The sequence below is a fragment of the Mixophyes fleayi genome, chromosome 5 (assembly GCF_038048845.1).
Source record: "Mixophyes fleayi isolate aMixFle1 chromosome 5, aMixFle1.hap1, whole genome shotgun sequence".
In the NCBI taxonomy this organism is placed as follows: domain Eukaryota; kingdom Metazoa; phylum Chordata; class Amphibia; order Anura; family Limnodynastidae; genus Mixophyes; species Mixophyes fleayi.
Window position 1 is genome coordinate 227,459,380 of NC_134406.1, and position 18,955 is coordinate 227,478,334.

Below are 18,955 nucleotides of genomic sequence, written 5' to 3' on the forward strand. Positions count from 1 at the left end.
GTGGAACCACAAGTCTCAGCTATAAGTTGACAGTTCATGATTGGAACTGTAGCTCCTTAGAAGCTTATGGGACACTTGTTGCTTAAAATAGTTATTAAACATTTACTCAGTTTCCTATATCTGATTGCTCAGGTCACTACAACATACAGAATTATAACATATTCTACCGTTGCTTTCTCGTACATCGGATATGCAAAATTGGATTCATGCTGCTGACTGCATGTGTGGAATATAAATCTAGTGGGGGACTCACTTATTTATAGGATAGGAGCCTTTATATTGAATGAAATATTCCAATTTTTGAAAGCAATATTTTCCCAATGACAATTTCTCACCACTTGTCATTCTGCATTTTGCTCCTTCTGTAAATAAACACACACGCAGAAAAATAAATGTAAACCTATCAATGCAAACTTGCGCATTCCAGATCATACAGTAGTAAACTGCGAGGAATCTATTTTTGTCCCTTTAAGAGAAGGGGGAGAGAGACCTGAATGAAAAGCACTAGTGAATTCTTGCATAAATTATGCCTGGTGGCCGTGTGACGTCACGGGGCTGAGTGGCAGAGGGAGGGGGGAGGAGGGGCCATGGGGTAGGCGGGGCTACTGTTGGTGTGTGTGAGTGAGTGAGTGTGTGTGAGAGCTCGCGGCCCGCGGGAGCGCGCTCGGTCCTCGGGGAGGACTCGTGAACGCGGGTTTGGAGCTGGTGCCCGGAGAGTGAGTGGATCCCGAGCTGTGAGTGTCCGGCGGAGCCGCGGGTTCGCCTCCTCCGTGCGGACGCGCTCGTGCACTCTCGGATTAAACTTGAGCCGAAATTAAAACACACAAAGGAAAAGAAGGAAGAGAGAGAGAGACGAAAGAGCCGGGGACCTCGGGACGGAGAGAGAAGGGAATACAGATAAAAGGTGGAGGTTGGGAAAGCGTAAACTCCAGGCAGAGATCTTCCCCCTCCTCCCTCGCAGCCTGGACAGGAGGAAAGGGGGGGAGAGAGAGATAACAGAGTGCCCCCTATCCACAGATACACATCTACTGATGAGACAATAGGGCTGTGTGTGCCGGACAGGATTCTGCACTTTGCCGGGGTAAGTGAGGTGCTGGGGAAGTTTGGGGGCTGGTGACTTCTTACCCTGGCTGTGGAGTTGTGGAGAGGAGGGGGGATTGGGGAAGGGGAGGAGGGGGGGACACCGTGCTAATGAATCATCCAGAGTATGGAGCTTTGGAGCAGGTCACAGCATGGCTAACACAATGCCACACTCCGAACTAGCACACAGGACAGGGCCAAGTCATCCCTCCTGGATCCCAGATAAACTTGCCTGTCCCCAGCTCCGCAGAGCAACTTTCTGCCGGCTGCCTGTACGGACTAGTGATGGAGGGGGCTGTAATGTATTATATGTGCCCTGACTGGTCTCCAGTCACCCGGTGCTGTGTGCTCTGTGCTGCCCTTGTACAGCACGAGTCGTAGTATCATGTAGAGGGGGAGGGAGGGCTGGCTGGGAGTCAGCTTGTTTGGAGGGCAGAGAAAGAGATGGATAGATGGAGGATCTGTGGCCGAAGGGAGGGGGCGGGATCCTGACCGCATGAGGAGCTACTGTCCTCTGTACTTACCACGACTGGTCATATCGTATCGCGACATCTTGCCTGTAGTTTGTGGCAACAGAGACCCAGATCGGATCTTTTTTTTTTATTATTATTATTTCTGCACCCGTCAATGTGCTGCCTGGCGATCAACTTGTGCAAAGTGTGTGTGTGTGTGCTGGGTATGGTGGGGTTAGGAGTGTATTATTCACACATCTGTGATTTCATGTAGGTGAGCTCCCGTCTTACTCACTGGACGTGCACATCAGTGTCTGATACCAGACCTGTGCGGAGCTCGGATACTTTGTATCCTTAGATGGTCAGTGCCCGGAGGAGGATGAGGAGACATGTTTTGGATGCTTTTCCAGGGGACGTGTGAGTGGGAAACACTTTAGGGGGGAGGGGGCACATTTGAGGAACACGAGGTGCCTTGTCCGCAGAGCCAAAAAAAAAAAGTGCTGGGATCAAAGTGAGAACTGTGAGCTGCCCTCTGGGACCAGCTGCACTTTACTATAAATCCAGGGGACGTGGGCATGTATAGAGGTGTGGGCATGGGCACTGACCCCAGGCAAACTATCGTCCTTTTTATATAAATACCGTGTGAGATGGGCGAGTGCTGTGCACTGATCGGGGCTGTAGGGTGGTCTTACTGAGATAGACTCCCATCATGTTAACCTTTTAGTGGACTGTGATTTCTGGAGGTTGGGTGGTCACACGGGAGAGGATGTCCATGTTTGTGTTTGCTTTGAGATGGCTGCTCTCTGTGCTCACGCCCCCCATCACCTCCTCAACTGGGATGGTTAAAGGAAGATCTGGGATGTTCTAATGAAGCGATAATGGGAGACTGATAAGAGGTGGGTGTGGGTCATTGTCCTGGTGGGATGTGATGGAAGACATGGCCTCCTGTTTATTCCTCTACTGGTGTGTGGTATTGCTGGGTCCTGCTGGTGGAGCAGGGGGTGGATGGGGAGGGAAAGAGGAGGATGTTTGGTGAGGCTCATGGAGAAGGCGCTGCAGGCTACCAGCAGCCATCATTGCAATGTATTCATCTCCTCCTGATGGCCTTTCACAGGAGGGTACCCTTGGGTAGGGAGGGAGGAGGCAGCAGTAAGACTGAGGATGGGAGAGGCACTCACCACAAAAACCACTGAAAAACATCGATGCATCCCTCAGAAAACTGTGTTAAATACAGATTTTACTTGAGCACTTCTCAGCCCTCACGCCTGCTTTTTTGTTTAAAGTATTTTCTTTCACGTAACAAACAATAGACAAAGGACACAAAGTAGCAGTTTGAGGAGGAGTTTCCTTTTGAATGGGAGAGATCACCGACCCACACCATGCTCTCTGTTCCTCCCAGGATCTAACTTCACATTTTTCCCAAACTAGGGACAGAGCTTTAACAAATCTCGATTTGGGGCAGGTGCTGATATTCCCTTTAACAATAAAAGTTGTTTTTTTTCTTCCTGTATTATCAATGTGTTTCCCTAGTGAATCCAGTCTCATAAACATGAAACAGGAAGATGTCCCCTACAAGTCCTCAGCAGCCATACATGTTAATGACAGGGAAGCCATTGTCCCTGAGAATTTCTGCTATCCCAGTACAATTCATCCCACTAATGCCTCTTCCAAAACCCCATTGCTCACTGCTTTTCCTTTTCTACTATAAGAAGTCAATGATTATTTTTCAGGAAAGTTCCAGTGCCTCATGCAGTCTGCAGGGCACAGTGTGCTTTGTATTTTGTCTGACTGTTGCACAACAGAAGCTCTCCAGTCTAACCTAAAATGGCAGCTTTATTTTAACTATGACCTATTCATTGATACTGATAACGCCACAAGGGCACAACAATCTCCCCTCAATGCTTTATGTAGTATTGATATTATCAACTAAAGGTAATGATGGAAAAACACATTTTTTTTTTAAGTTGACACCAATTTACATTTATTTACTTAACTTTTATATGATTTTAACACTTTTGTTACACTTTAAAGTTTACAAAATTTACTGGGCTAAGTGTTAAGGGAAAATTGTATTCATTTTTGACTGAAAATGTCGGCGTATGTGTTTAAAAGTTATTCTGTGAAGCAGTGTATGTGATGTAACAGGTTTTGCTTTGGCATGGTAGATAAGAGCTGTAATAATTATATTGGACTTTTTTGCAGTAAGATAGCATTTCTATTTTATTTTTGCAAAACAAGTAATTGTGCATAGGATGTACCTTATTCTAAATTGCTGCAAATGCTATTTATTTTTTTTTTTAAATTGGAATTACAAGTAGTTTTTTTACCACGACATTTGCAACTTTTTGAGTGGAAACAAGTGTTTACTATTTATATTTTTGTGTAAAATGTTCTCTTTTTCTTTTTTTTTTCTTTATAAATAACATGGCTGCAAGAGGCAACAAATTGTTACTATATTTGTTTTAACTTTTCTGAAATTAGCAGAAGTTGGTGCTGGACTGCATATGGTTTTTTTTTAGGGGGGGGTCTTCACTTGCCATTTTTTAATCACATGCAGTCAAGTAGTGTTCTGTTTAATCACAAGTTGTATATGCTGTTTTTCTAGAAGTGTCTGTCTTGCTTTACGAATCTGACTCGTTTCACAGATTAGTGGTTTTTCACTTTACCTTATTAGGTATGGCATGGTGTCAATATTTGTAAGACTTTCATGGCATAGTATTTTTCTTGGTTTGTTGCGTTTAAATTGTTTAAGATATTTGGGTAGAAATGTAATCCTGAATCAGAATACAATTTAGTTGCCATTATGCATATAGGTCTTGATTGCAACTTGGTTAGTATTTGTTTTCGGTCAAAAGTGATGTGCCATGCTCTGGATAATGTTGACTTCTTCAAAGTTGGTTGAGCGTAATGTGACATCACTCCCCTTCTGCTAGCTACAAAAGGGCATGATATCACATACCTGCACTCACCAGCAGAGTCATAGGAACAATGACATCACATGTTGCTATGGGTGTCTATTATTTTGCTGTATGGCAGGTAGAGGAGGTTGCTGTAACATGTCACTTCCTTTTAAATAAGCATTTTAAGTAGAAATATTTTAGCAATTATGAAATAGTCTGTATATTTGTTAACAAGGCCATTTATAGTTCAGTAGGTATTGTATATATGCTTGTTACATAAAGTTTTTCACTATTTACAGTACTTCAACATATCCCTACTAATGTCACATTAAAAGGGTCCTCATATTGTTTTTGTTTTTTACTGAGATGTATACTGAAGGAGGTGACAAATTACCGATCAACATCTGTTGATCATTGATGCCTTTTTAAATGTAAGCGGTCATCTTTCATGGCAAATACTGGAATGTGGACAAACCCCCAATTAGGAATCTGGTTAGTGTTAGATGTACTCTCTAGGTATAGGGTAGGTGCTGCAGACTGCACACAGGAGCAGAATGAAATATATTTTTATGCAGCAAATGGTTAAGCCTCTTTGTCTTGTGACAATTAAATGTAACCAGAGAAGCTGAAGAAAAGGCAGTGCTGGAACCAGAGCTGTCTGTGGGGTGCTGGTGAAACTGTAGAGACAGTTGTCCTTGTGGAGACTATGTATAATTTACTATTTGGAACATTAGTGTGATACCTGCTCTGTTGGTTTCAATAACTCTAGAAGGGAGATGATGATTTTCTGCCTTTTCATGTTCTGTCCAAACTAGCTAGTGTGCAAAGTAAAGTTTCTTCACCTCCTGCACTCGTCACACCTGCTATTAGAACAAATTGCTCACTGGATAATGGCTTCAAATTTCACTATTCATTTTAGTGTGTATACTTGGTTATAGATATTTATTTGTTAGCTCAAAGAAATCATCAACCATTGTGAACCTGCTGAGGCAGGAATAGGAGACCCTTTCGTAAGAACTATAAAATAATATTTAACAACCCATTTAAGAACTGTATTTCCTGTAGCTTTGGAATAGAAATATAATCGTATTTTTCCAATTCCATTTGAAAGATGTTGCAAAGTATCGTTTTAATAATTATAGCTCTGAGCTATTCACTTTTACAATGTATTCAGTCCAGAGTAGTGCCTTCCAGTACCTTTACCCAAGACTTGCCAACTAGTGAAAGCCTCTATTTGTGGTGCTTTTTGTGCTACCATTGTGTATTCTACTTGGTCTTTTATCAGGAAATATAGTAGACGGAATGTATCATTTCTTTAGTAAAGGATCAGCATTCCTGAGATGTGTTTTAGCTGTCGTCTTTGACGGTTTTGTTATAGTACTACTAAAAGAAGAAGGCTAGAGTAACCCAAATCCAACCAAATATTTCAATATAGAAACCCAAACCCAATTCTGCTATATACTCCATGGCTTTTTTCCAGAGTTATCTTTGTGGGTAGTATCTACTCTAATTTGGTCACAGCAAATGTTGGTATTCAGTTATGTTACATGCACTCCTGTATGGTCAAAATAACCCCACAACTTATACACCTAGAAAGCTCAAGTCTACAGCTTTTAAGAAAGAGAGAGATCTACAGCATAGGAAAAAAAATATAAAAAAAGTTATATTCCAATTTTCCAACAGCAAATTTGATCCCCTGTAGGTAGGGTTAAACAGATGTCATATGTCCTATAAAATAAGTAGGCTGCATATGACAACAGGGCTCTTAAGGATGTTCTCCATAAGTATGTAAAAGCTGATTAGATGAGAGCTGCAGCATGGAATTCTTTTAAGCTGTTCCTAGGTAAGATTTAACATCTGAAATGCTAACAGTGCACATTATTTATAAACCAACATCCTACCTCTTTCCAGAAATAACCTCCTTGTTACAATCTTATTTTCATAGGTTTTTTTTTTGTGTTATGTTTGAACATTGAGACTGTGTTTTGGCTTCAGAAGGCTGCTGCAAAGTCACTGTATAGATCCGTGCAATGTCAAAGCTGCCATTAAATGTGTCTTTACAGTGTTTTGGGGTGTTGACTACTCCCTTACTTTGCCACATGGTATTTAAATGGTGTATGTATATATATATATATATATATATATATATATATATATATATATATATATATATATATATATATATATATATATATATATATATATATATATATTATGTGTATGTGTACAATTTAAAAAAAAATAAATATATATATATATATATATATATATATATATATATATATATATAGTGTGTGTTTTTCCTACCATGGTGACTATTATGGGAAAGCCAATGAGCAATAGCACCAACTTTCAAAAGTGTAAATTTACATGCAAGTTTCTGAAATCTAACCCAAAAAATCACCCATGAGTTTTTAATTTCAGATCTTCTGCATGACTATTCACTAAAGGGCAGGTGGTTGTGCACGGTCCGTATATATACAAATTTTCAATTTTATTTTCTGGATCTGAGCTTGCCTTTATAAATGTAACGGTGGCAAGATAAGAATTTGCCCTTACCCGATGAATTATATTCTGTATCCTAATGGACAATATAAACTGGAAATTATTATTAACTTTCATTTGCTTTGTGGTGGTGGTGGTGATGGTTGGAAGTAACTTCTAACCTATCTACTTCAGAGTTGGAGAGTTTGTCTTGCATGCCTCAAAATCATTTTGAAAAGGTGGTAAGTCTTGAGTTTTGACATGCTTTCTTATGTGTTCAAAACACTACAACTTGAGAGGCAGCCACAACTACTGTTTTTGTTTATTTTCTTTTAAAAAGTCTTGTAGTTCTTTGCAAAATATTTAACCTCTATTTCTACTGAGAGGCTGAAGAATTTAAATGTAGCTTTTCGTCCAACATGTTAAACAAATATGAATAGTATACTTGCAGGATATCTATTAACTGAGGGCTATACTTTAATAAATTGTGCTCTCGAGGTATTCTGAATTTAAGCTGAAATCCCATGAAAAATTGAGTTGTTGTTTTATTTACTTTTAAACCTAAATCAGGCTATAAGGAAAATGTTGGTATTTACTATTTTCCTTGCTTTGTTCTTTCAGGCTGCTACTAATGAGTTCTAATTCTGCGTTGTGTCCTGAAGTACCATGGCAGGAACATGGCACATTAATGTAGCGAGCAGAGAGGCTATGGAACGCCCCTCTGAGCTCTGTCTGCTCTATGTACTAAAAAATCCTCCTCTGCCTTCACATGACATGCTGTGAGCCTGTGCATGACTGGCAGCCATATTATATGCAAACTCCAGTGAGATTTTGACAAGATTATTTGTAGGACAGCTGAGAAAAATGGCATTGTGATGCATGCTTTAAAGGTAGTTAACTTCCTATTCAAAGAAAATGAAAACCTATATTGCATTGTTGCTTTGAATTTCTTAGCAGCAAGTGTTGAAAACATTGACAACTGTAGTAAAAGCCATACAGATTAACTGACTACCTTAATTATTTTCAAGCCGACCTGAGTATATTTCACTTTTTCATTTGATAGAAAATGGTTTCTTTTTGCACCTCTTAAATGTTGATGCAGATGAAAGCAGGTTGCCTCCCTCGGAGTGCATTGTATGTTTGTTGGGAAGCCGATGCTAAATAATTCAGAGAACCTGATTCTAGGTCATGGTTTTGCATACAGCAGAAACGCTATCTCACTCCGGTCTGTTAAGTCATCCCTTTGAACTATCCATTTCTAGCAAGAGGAGGGCAGCTTCCCCATGACCATTCCCTGAAAGTCCAGTACTTTGTGCTGAAGTCTTGTCTATATAGCTTGGCTGTAGGTGTTAGTGCAAGGGAAGGCCGACCTTCACCCAGCATGCCCTGCTCAGACAAGGCCTCTATGGCCCTACAGACTTCAGCGGCTGGTGGCCATGTTGTGTGTGCCTGGCTAGGTAGTGATCCCCCTGAGCCAAACCATCTGGCAACTTCCCGGCTGTGCTGACAGAGCAACACTTGTATTTTGGGGCGGAAGTATAATCTTTTCGAAGTCCAAGCTGTTCAGGGGGGACTTCCCCTGGCCAGATGTCCTAAGGCTAAGCTGCTGAAATACTTAAGCATTCGGGCAGGAGTGATGTATGCGGAGTTCTTCCTTGGGCTGAGCAGTGTGTTAAGGCTTCTTCCTGACCAAACTGTTTGAATTGGACCTGGTTTCTGAGAGCGATATTATTAATATTAGACACTTATAGGCTGCCAGAGTTCTCTGCAGTTCCGGACAGTTGGAATTCTCAGACTGATTAGTGTTTGGTCTGTCCAAAAGCATGCTGATGAGGTCTAACTTGTTGGGTGTGGGGGGGGGGGACAGGGACTGATGTGAATGATTAAACGTGTTGCGTAATATGCTGGTGCTATGTAGATAATTAAATTGCTTCATAGCGCCAATGCAAAATAGTGTTTGGGCATAAAATCAATTTTAGGAAAATATGAATATGGTCGGATGACCAGGTGTAGTCAGGTTACCACTGTTTTATTGGTGTTTCACCATTTTTGTGTGCCTCAACACAAGATTTAATATATCCATTATTGGCCCTGTGAAACTTGGTCATGCAGAATTAAAAATAAAATAAAAAAAAATGGTCATTTTATTATAGTGCGACCTGCGAGATCTCAGTCATGAGCTAAATAGCTTTGTTTTGTAGTGAGTGGTACTGAGGAAAATGGGGCTCTTCATGTCTATTTCAATTTGCATGCAGGACCGATCTCCTCTGCAACTTAATATGATAATAGTACAAAAATCCTGTAGTTCATACAGTGTAGGCGTTACATGACTACATTTTTCCATGTCGGGCAAACTGTTAAATGTGTAATGTGAAAAGACAGGACGGCTATTCTGCTCTACTGAGAGCCAAGGATGATACTCGGCTGCTTCACTATGTGTTAAAGCTATGGAAATATTACAGTCCTTGCATGTTCTGTTGCCAAGATGTGACCAAGTGGGCCATATTCCTACTTTTGTTCACATGCACATTAAACCCCACTAATTTATTGCTGTGCAATAAATGTTATGTGGTTTGTAAAGCTGTGTGTGCCACATCTGACTAGTGTGCCACCTGTTGGATGGTTTGTGCATTAAATAGGCAGATGCTTTTGCTACCTGATGACTGTACATGGTTTTGAAGCTTGTGTAGTTGCAACTGTCCCTAATATACATCAGCAGTCCTTGGTTTTAAATATTTGTCTCTGGAAATCTCCCTGTTTATCAAAATTGATCAGCTGCCCAATAAAAATCCACTTTGTGCGTGTTGGATGCAATCCTTAATGTGTATTTTTAAACAGAATTAATATTTGAGTAGTCGTATAGAAGAGTCTAAAAAGTTGTTATCAATTTCAGTAAATGTGACCAGATGGTGACTATTTTGCTCCAGGTCAATCGAGTCTTATTGGGAACTTGCTTTGATGCAGCAATTAACTGTCCCTATAAAGTATCTTATTTGGCAACTGTGGGCTGTTTTGCAGAATTTCTCATACAAGCACTGAAATATTGGAGGCGTGAGTTGCTTGGACTCCTCGAATTCTCCATTTTTATACCACTCACATCAAAATGAAATGTAAGCAATATTATATATTTTACAGACACAGAATTATGTCTTATTTATGGGTTTAGTAGAAACAACATAACATCAATAAAGGTCAAAGTAGGAAGTCAAGTGTCCATGTGGTAAACACTATTCTAGTTTTACTTATTTTATACAATGGTTCTATTAAGTCTGCTTTCTAAGCTCCACATTTGCAGCGTTCCATCTAGTGCACTCAGTTCCATTATTTGCTTTCCCTTCCCCAAAATCCCTTTACAGAGGAATAACCTAAAACTGTCTGGTATAGAGATTCTCTGTGCCTGGCACAATTAAGGAAATAAAATATTTTTAGGTTTGTGTTTTCGTTGAAACAATATAGTAATCATTTTTCTGGGTGACTTGTTTTTTTGTATACGTACAAATGTGTCTGGGATTAGTCATAGAAATGCATGGAACACTAGCAGAAATGGTTGATTACAGCAAGCTATTTCCTTTTACTAATGTGTCAAGCATGCATCTGAGAAATGAAACATAGTATTTTTTGTCTGCTATTTTATGCATATTTTGCTTCATGCATTACTCTGAGCCAGGGGACCAAGGTACAAGTGCAATGGATACTCCAACAATGCCTATGGTGGGACTTATTCCAGGCTCTCCCTAGTGCCATGTGGAGTCAGAGAATATATAGACTGTTTCTGACCAATAAGGAAAGCGTTTATTATATTTCTGTTCTATAAGTCTTACGCCGAAACCCTGCTTACCATTTCACATTAGGACTGTGTACAGTCAGTCTATTTTATATATGCCATTTAACCATGCTAAAAGATATAGATATATTCATTTTGACAGTGGGTGATCATTCATGTGGCAGACCACATCTCTGTTCAGTGTTGGGCTCTTATCAAACAATGTTATTTGTGTTCTGAAAATCAGAAACTCCACCCACTGTTCTTAATGTAAACGAGTGTTCTTTAGTTCGACTTCTTTGCCAGTTACACACTTGCTTCTTAGAATCCTGTGTCTAGAGCAGACCACATTCTACTATATTAGCTGAGCACCATTCAGAGATTCTTTTGTAAGCCTCTGGCAGTTGTGCCTTGTTAAGGAAACCGTGATTGAATTCATGACTGCTTTTTAAAGAGCTTGCCTAAGGAGTTAAAAATATCAATATTTGTGTCAACGACCTGTGAAAATGGTTTGTAGACAGAAGAGAACTGGTTGGCAGCTAGATACATACATCTTCTCTGGGCTGCATTACTGGAAGCTTTTCAAACCATAATAAGGACAAGTGACAGGTATATTTCAAGTACACATAGTTTTGTTTTAAATGCTCATAGTAATGCAGTCCAATCATTCACTGATGTGAATGATTAAAACATAATCTGAATAACACTGCGTAATATGTTGGTGCTGTCTAAAGGCTAATTATAATAAAAGAATAAGTGACAGTTCTCTTTGAAGTACAAGCTTTGTTTGGCATTAGCATATCAGGCAGAGCTTTATAGAATCAGTACCTGCCCCAGTGGAGCTTACAGTCTAAATTCTCTACCACACACACTAAGCGGATTTTGGAAAGAAACCCACATGGACATGTGGAGAACATGCAAACGCCATACAGATAGGGCTCTGGTCAGAGTGAAATTCATGGCCCCACCACTGAGGCAGCAATGCTAACCACTGGTCCACTCTTATGAATGGACACTTTGTATAATTGAAACTCTGTGAAAAGTTTCCACACCTTGACGGAAAATAACACTGCTTGGGTATAAGCTGCCTCCATGGCTCGTCCAACAGTTGCTAAAACTGCCGTGAGTACAGAAGCACAGATCACTATATTGATAAGGTCCGAAGGGTGAATATTTGCCAGCAAACCATGGGCATATCTTGTAGACATTTTCTTAATTCTGCTACTTTGTAAGTCCACAACTGTTGACCTATTTTCTTTGTTGGTTATAAGTAAATGGGGGGTACCTAACATGAACTGCTGATTTGAATGCATTAATGCAGAAACCTGTGACTCTCCAGCAGAGCCACCACCTGTCAGGAAGGTCCTGTCTGGTTTCCTACTCGCTTTATTTGGCTTTAATGAACCACAGAACTGCACACAGACCTGCCCTGCATCATTTTGTGTTTTGTTTTGCAAGCACAGACACGCGGTGATGAGCACGGCTAAGGCAGCATTAAACTCTGGACGCAGTAAGCAGTGGGACACAGGAGGAGGAGGCTGCGCTGTGACCTTGCAACGCTTCTCTCTACGCAATCTGTTAATAGATACCCACTGTAGAGCCTGCCCTCATTGCAGGTTGTCTGTGTAGGTCATCAAAGCCTACCCTGTCCTTTGGGACTATTTGAATGTATGGAAAAATAACAGTGCCAGTGTAATATTTAAAACATGGGAGTATATTAGAAACCTGGCTATTGCACTTCAACCTGTACATAACAGTGGGTTTAATAGGCAGGTTCCTGTGGCTGATATATGTAAACACAAAGTTCTAGTTTGCTACAATCCTTGGCGATAGGCCATTTACAACATACACTCCTGATTGGCTATACATCACAAACACAGTAAATTTGTAACAATTGATTGACTTTTAAGCAAACAAGACAGAGCGAGCGGCATAATTTAGGCTTTTTTGTTAAAATTTGCAATACTGCAAACAGATCCCCTTCAAGATGTCCAACAATATATCATGTGTTTACCCATGCTATCCTTATTCTCCATGCTATCCTTATTGTCCCTCAATTATCAACTTAGTCTGACTTCAAAAGACTTCCTGTAGGATGAGCAGTCCCCAGCCCAAATATCTTTATTACTGGTAGGCTCAGAAACTTTTCTGTTCTCAAAATGTAATAAATGTAGTGATACTTTAAATATCTTGTTTATACTCCGTTAATTGGCGAGTTTGAGTGCTGATGATATTTTGTAATGAGGTATTTTGTTAATGATCTATGTGCTGGAGTGTCTGTTATGTATGTTGTACAGTAGTCCAGTAGTTTTTATTGAAATGAGCACGTAAGTAGGATTTTTCCATATTTTGCTATTACTGCACTGCTAAATATAGGCCAAAGTTTATTTCCACTAATACATGTCACATTTATTCTTCTGGCAGACACTTTATTGCCAAATCTTTCTCCCTAATGTGTTTAGAGTTTTGTTTACTTACGGTACAGTGCAGTCAATGAAATCTGGCTTTCACATGTACGTTTTTGTCCAATTCGTGCCTAGCAAATCATGTTGTCTGGTAGTGATTTGTGGTAAATAGTAAAATAGTTTTCTTAAGTGAATGCAGCCGTCTTTCAATCTTGTGCTACTGGACACGGTGTAGAAATTTAAAGCACTTCCAGGAACGTTGTTGTGGGATCTGTGTATCGTACATTGTGCACTATATTTTCTGTACTCCGGCATACAAACAAGTGCTTGAAAACAACGGTTCTTTGACATTATAAAGTATTGCTATGTTTTTTATTTCTATGGTTATGCTCATAGATGGCATCTTTAATAGATTGTAGTGCAGCTTTTCCCCCTCCAAATGCTGCTTGTATTTCATTTATGCACCCGAAGTTACTGTCGCAAAACATATCTGTATGACGTTTGTTATGTAACAGTCACTGAGACAGCGGTGAATTCATAAGCTGCATTCTCGTGCATAATGGTTCAGCCCACAAAATGTCTGCCTCCATTGTGTGTTATTAGATGTACTTTTAATCTGTGCTGCCACCTAGTACAGTGTTGGCTAACCTGTGACACTTCAGGTGTTGTGAAACTACAAGTCCCAGCATGCTTTGCCAATATATAGCAGCTTATTGCTGGAAGGGTATGCTGGGACTTGTAGTTTCACAGCACCTGGAGTGTCACAGGTTAGCCAACACTGACTTAGTATATACATTTTACTAACTTCCTCTGGCAGGAGCTGCAGGGTTGTTCCATGCAGCTGTTTTTCCCAGGGCTTCTTCGGTTATACAGTGTTCCCCCCAGCACCTTTTTCCCGGGTGCTCCACACAGCTGGTTTTACTTGCCAGCTGGCTCTTGGACCCAATAGTCCCATTATAATAGAATAAACCATTGTTTCTCCTATTATAACAGGCACTATGTGAGCTCTACAGCCAGCAGTGTGTGTTAGACCACTGACCCCCAGTCTGACTAGTTCTGGTAGGTGTGGGGCAATAACCTCCAACATTTTTCATTAATATTGCAAAGTATTACAGCTGATCCCACCCGGCTGCTTCTTAATGCCACCTGGATGGCAAAAATTTCTGGGGTGAACACCAGTTATGTAATACAGAGCCAGATTATGTATTTCATCCATCATTTGGGGACATGAGCAGGACAACTAATTAGAAACCAGAATCTCCTGATTGTGTACCCTGATTGGTCTTTCCAATTTCACCACCCCCTTTGCATCACAGGCACGAATCATTGAGCCCCAGAAAACAAAAACAGCTGCACAGAGCAGTCCTTGGGGCTATTACAAGTTAGTAAAATGTATCTTCTAACTCTTGCACAAATGTGTGAAGTTCTGGGAGTCTGCAATGTCTAAGCGAAAGGGGACCCACCAGTGCAGCCTGCGAGGTGGCTCCCAGGCAGCAGCGAGGAGGGCCATTTTGTAAACAGAACAGACTAGCTCTAGCCTGGTGCAGTGCTAAGCTTGATCTCACAAGATGAAACTTTGATTATGTTTCTCTCATGAGAGCCAAAAGCTCCGCAGAACATTATGTAAGTGACGGTTTGGCAGCGAATCAGTGAGTGAATCCCACTGAGAGGCCTGGGCATGCGAAGCCTGCGGCCAGTACAATGCGGATATAGGGGGAACGGGGACGACTGGGCTTCCGCTGTAGACCGTTCCGCAGAGACAACTTTCTGGTTGCTCTGGTGACTGGACTTGGTCAAGCCCTGCAGTTTTACATGATCATACCGGCTTTACATTTATAGGTTATTATACCCTTTTAGCAGAAATGTATTTAAGAATTGTATTAAAGTGTTTAATAGCTGTATACACTTTTGTATTGTGCTAATTAAAACTGTAACATGAACAGGCCCGTTCAGTGTGTTATGGACTTCCACACCAAACATTGTCTCAATCTTTATACAGACCACATGTGCTCAAGTTTTACCCAGACACATGCCTAAAGTTAGGACTCCAATACCTACTCATTCTTGAACTGCTTGGTAGTTTTGTGTTTGGTGTATGAGCAGCCAGAGCAACTCAGCGACTGAGGCCTTTCAGTATGTTTAATATTTACTTTTATTATTTTTGCATTGTGAGATAAAATTCCATTTGAGTCCCCCATAGCCAGATGTAAAATTTTCAAGTACACTTCTGAAAACTTGGAACATAGAAGGTGCTATATATAACTTCAGATTCTAAGTTGAATGTGAAATTAAAGCAAACATATGGTTGCTATTGGATACAGCACTTTTTTTTTTCCTGTGCAACAACTTTGATAGGTGTGCCTGTTGGTGGCTAATTTTGCTAGGCATATTACTATAGACCAGGTACAATCCCCCCTCCTATTATCGAGCACATGTAGATGATGAATTAGTGTCCTGGTGTAGTACTAATTGAAAGTTTGAATTGTAATGTCTGGTACAAATTTTTAATTTGGTCCTTTTTTTTTTTTTTTTTTAGTACTTTTTTTTTTTTTTTTTTACTGCCCTTATATGTAAGTGTTTAGGTCCAAACATTCTATTGTGTATCAACTATAATCCTACTGCGGTTAGAGCATGCTTTTTAGGTGCAAATTGCACATGGCGTATATCAAAACTGTATTTTCACTTGGTTCTGTAATATGTTTTGTGGCTATATTTAATGCCATTTTGCATGCTCTAATCCTCCCTCCCTCACATGTCTATTAAATAAAGAGCTGAGTAAGCAATTGCTGCAGCACTTTTTTATTTTATTTATTTTTTTATAAAAAGGCTCTTAAAACTGTAGTTTGAAAACTATTTATCTTTGTGTCTTGAATTTTTTTTCTTTTTTTGGCTACATATTTAAAGCTGAAATCTGAGCGCCAACTGTGATGAAATGGTTTATTCGATGGTCACGTTTTTCTATGCTTGATTGTGCGGTTCAGTAAAAAACAAAATACTTTTTCTATAATTGTGTGTTTGTGTAGGGGGGAAAAAGTTGAATGAGTGTAATACCCTCTGGCTCACGGAGGTGACCTTTGCCCCTTTGTATCCTGTGACACTCAGCCAGTCTTTGTGTTGCAGTTTATTCATGATGGTTCTGTATCCCCCATCACATATGCCACAGAGAGGAGATAAATTATTTTCAGCTGCAGCTCAGGCCGAAGAAAAGATCTTTAGAGGTGTGGAGAAGGGGGGAAGGGTTAGCTGCACGTTCTCAGGAGGACGGGCAGGCTATATAGATGTTTTCTGTTGCTTAACCTTTTATTTTTATTTTTTTTAATCTTCAGAATTATATAACCTGCTTTACTATAGTTAATGTGTGACATTTGTTGTAAAGTAGAGAAACAAAACATAAATATATGTATTTTTATTTATTTTTGTTGTCACCCCATCCCACCCAATACTTGTCCGTCTATATTGAACTCCAACCTTTTTGAATCTTCCGGTGCCAGCTTTGTAAGCAAATATAATTGCCTAGAGATCACTTGACGGGTAATAGCAGTATTATGACCGCCTTTCTTCCCTCTCCTCCTCTCATCATAATCTGGCGAGCAGGGATCCGTTCTATGCTGACACAGATAAACTGAGCATGCACATCAGTAGTTTCCAATGAGCCCAAGGATCAGCAAGGACATTAGTATGGCGTTTTTTAATATATATTATTTTTGTTTTGTTGTTTTCAAGGTGGAATCTTTTAAAAGGGTGAAACAAGTTTTCAGTTTGCATCTGTTAGGCCCTGGACATATGAAGTTAAAGCATCTTTTCACAAGAGTTTAGACAGTAGCACCAGGTTCTCTGAGAAACTTTTACGCAGTCGTTATTTTAATGTAATCTGGCCCATTGATATTATAATATTAGGACCCTTTCCATAGTATTGGACAACTGTAGCTTAAAAGTACAGCACAGCAGGATATGTTGGCGCTATATGAAGAGTACTTCGTGTTCACTAAGTTATACTTTTTGTTTTGTTATGCTGCTCTGTCACCATTTATGAAGCCACTCTTATCCATTATAACTACACATAGCTCCTGTTAGTCATCCTTAAGCCCCCTCCCCACTGCAACCCTTAGTGCCACTTGAACCACTGAGGGTTTTCTGCAAGCTGGTTGTAAGATGACTCGCACCAATGTGGTTAACTGATGACCAGATTTTCCAGTCTGAGAAATAAAGGTCAAGATACATTTTTATTGTGCATAACGATTGAAGTTAACCGGAGATAAACCGTATCATTCAAGAAAAAAATATATCCATAGATGGGTCCACTTTAGTGACCTTTTTATGACCCGCTTATGCTCTAGAGGTTTTTATATGTTTAAGATAAAGTATTTAAAGCACCAACATATTCTTTAGTGGTTGTCAAAATGCAGAAAAGACAATGGATCCAGAGACTTTCACTATTCCGCTATTATCTGTTAAAAACAGAATGACTGGCATCTACAATTATTCGGGGCGTTGGATAGGCATGCTGGGAGGAGTTGTTCAAGCATAGTTTGGGAGATGCACACTCCTTGATGTTGTATCCAACCTGCATTGTGGAAATCAAAGATGTTGTTGGCTTAGTTTCTATTGTTTAATAGGGTGATATAGATTTCCTTTTGTACCATACATGTCTATTTTTTGCAAAGTCTGTTTTTCCAGTGATATTTTTGGTTTGAAGTAGTGTTATGTTTTTATTTTCTCCTCTTATCTGATGAAAGATTTGTGTGACCTGCTGCACAGGTTTTTTTGTTGTCTATATAAAAATATGAAGCCCAATAAAAGGGACCCAGGTTTTTTTTTTTCTATCCTATTGCACTGTCAAGTTTTTCTTTTGAGGGTAATATGGGCAGTGAAGGGGTTAATCGACCCATAACGCTCATGTAGTCATCTGTGAAGTAGCCTGATCCTGGGGAAAGTTTTAGAGGAGTTATGAATCCAGCTACTTGTTCCTATTGCGTACCGCAGAAGCACCAGCCCACGACCATTACTGCTTGGAAACAAAAATAAGATTATGTGTTAGAATCATAGTGACAAATTCCAGGCATGGCTGGGATTCTTCAATACACTTTTTTGTTCACATTGGTAGCTGAATTAATCATTCACCTCGTATATCTTAACACATTTGATAGCTCTGCACAGCAACACTACATTCATTTAGTTGTTTGCCGTCTTGGGAATTTGGATACCTGACAGCAGAAATGGGTGCCCTTCCAGACGGCACTACAGTTTCCATAATGCTATCTTCTCCACACTGGCAGGGAATTCAGAAACTTTTCATGGCCTGCAGCAAATATTTGCAACGTGTTAAAACTTCCACAGCAACAGAAGAGTTAAAATGTGCACTTGGCGATCCCGTGGCAAGCTGCGAGAGTTAAATGTTTAGAGAGTATAGTCCGCATTGGGTTCGGTGTAGTCTAAAGCAGATGCTGTCATAACAGTTTGTGTCTATGGCACATTAAGCAATGCAGTGAACCTGGTGTGGGAACTTCCTGACATCCTGTCTGCACAGCTGAGAATCCACCATACAATAAAAAAATAATAATGTTTTCCCATTTAACTACAAAGTGTTAAGAACTGTTCCCACAAATTTGCACTCAAAATGTGTATACAGTGTATCTTCGTTGTCAGATATGTTTTACAGCGCTGCCTCCCTTGGTCGCCTAATAAACCAGCCCCTAATTCCATCTTGTAGGATCACATCGGTGTAACCACAGTATGAATTCAATCATTCAGGTAATTTGACCTTGAGTAGAGGTGCTAGAAACCGTGGATTTGTGGTTGCTGTTACAGCAATCCACACATACCACGTCGTTTCTAGAAGATGCTGGACAAGATGTCTTCTGTATAAGGCAC

The 18,955-nt window shown here is 40.0% G+C and overlaps 1 protein-coding gene across 1 annotated transcript in view; it reads left to right on the top strand.

Moving 5' to 3' along the window:
• Positions 1-657: 657 nt before the first annotated feature.
• CHD7 (chromodomain helicase DNA binding protein 7) overlaps positions 658-18,955 on the top strand; it is a 66,623-nt gene continuing 48,325 nt past the window's right edge. The window contains exon 1 of the mRNA XM_075213563.1: positions 658-1,081. The gene's annotated coding sequence lies outside the window, so the exon portion shown is untranslated. The remainder of the gene's footprint in view (positions 1,082-18,955) is intronic.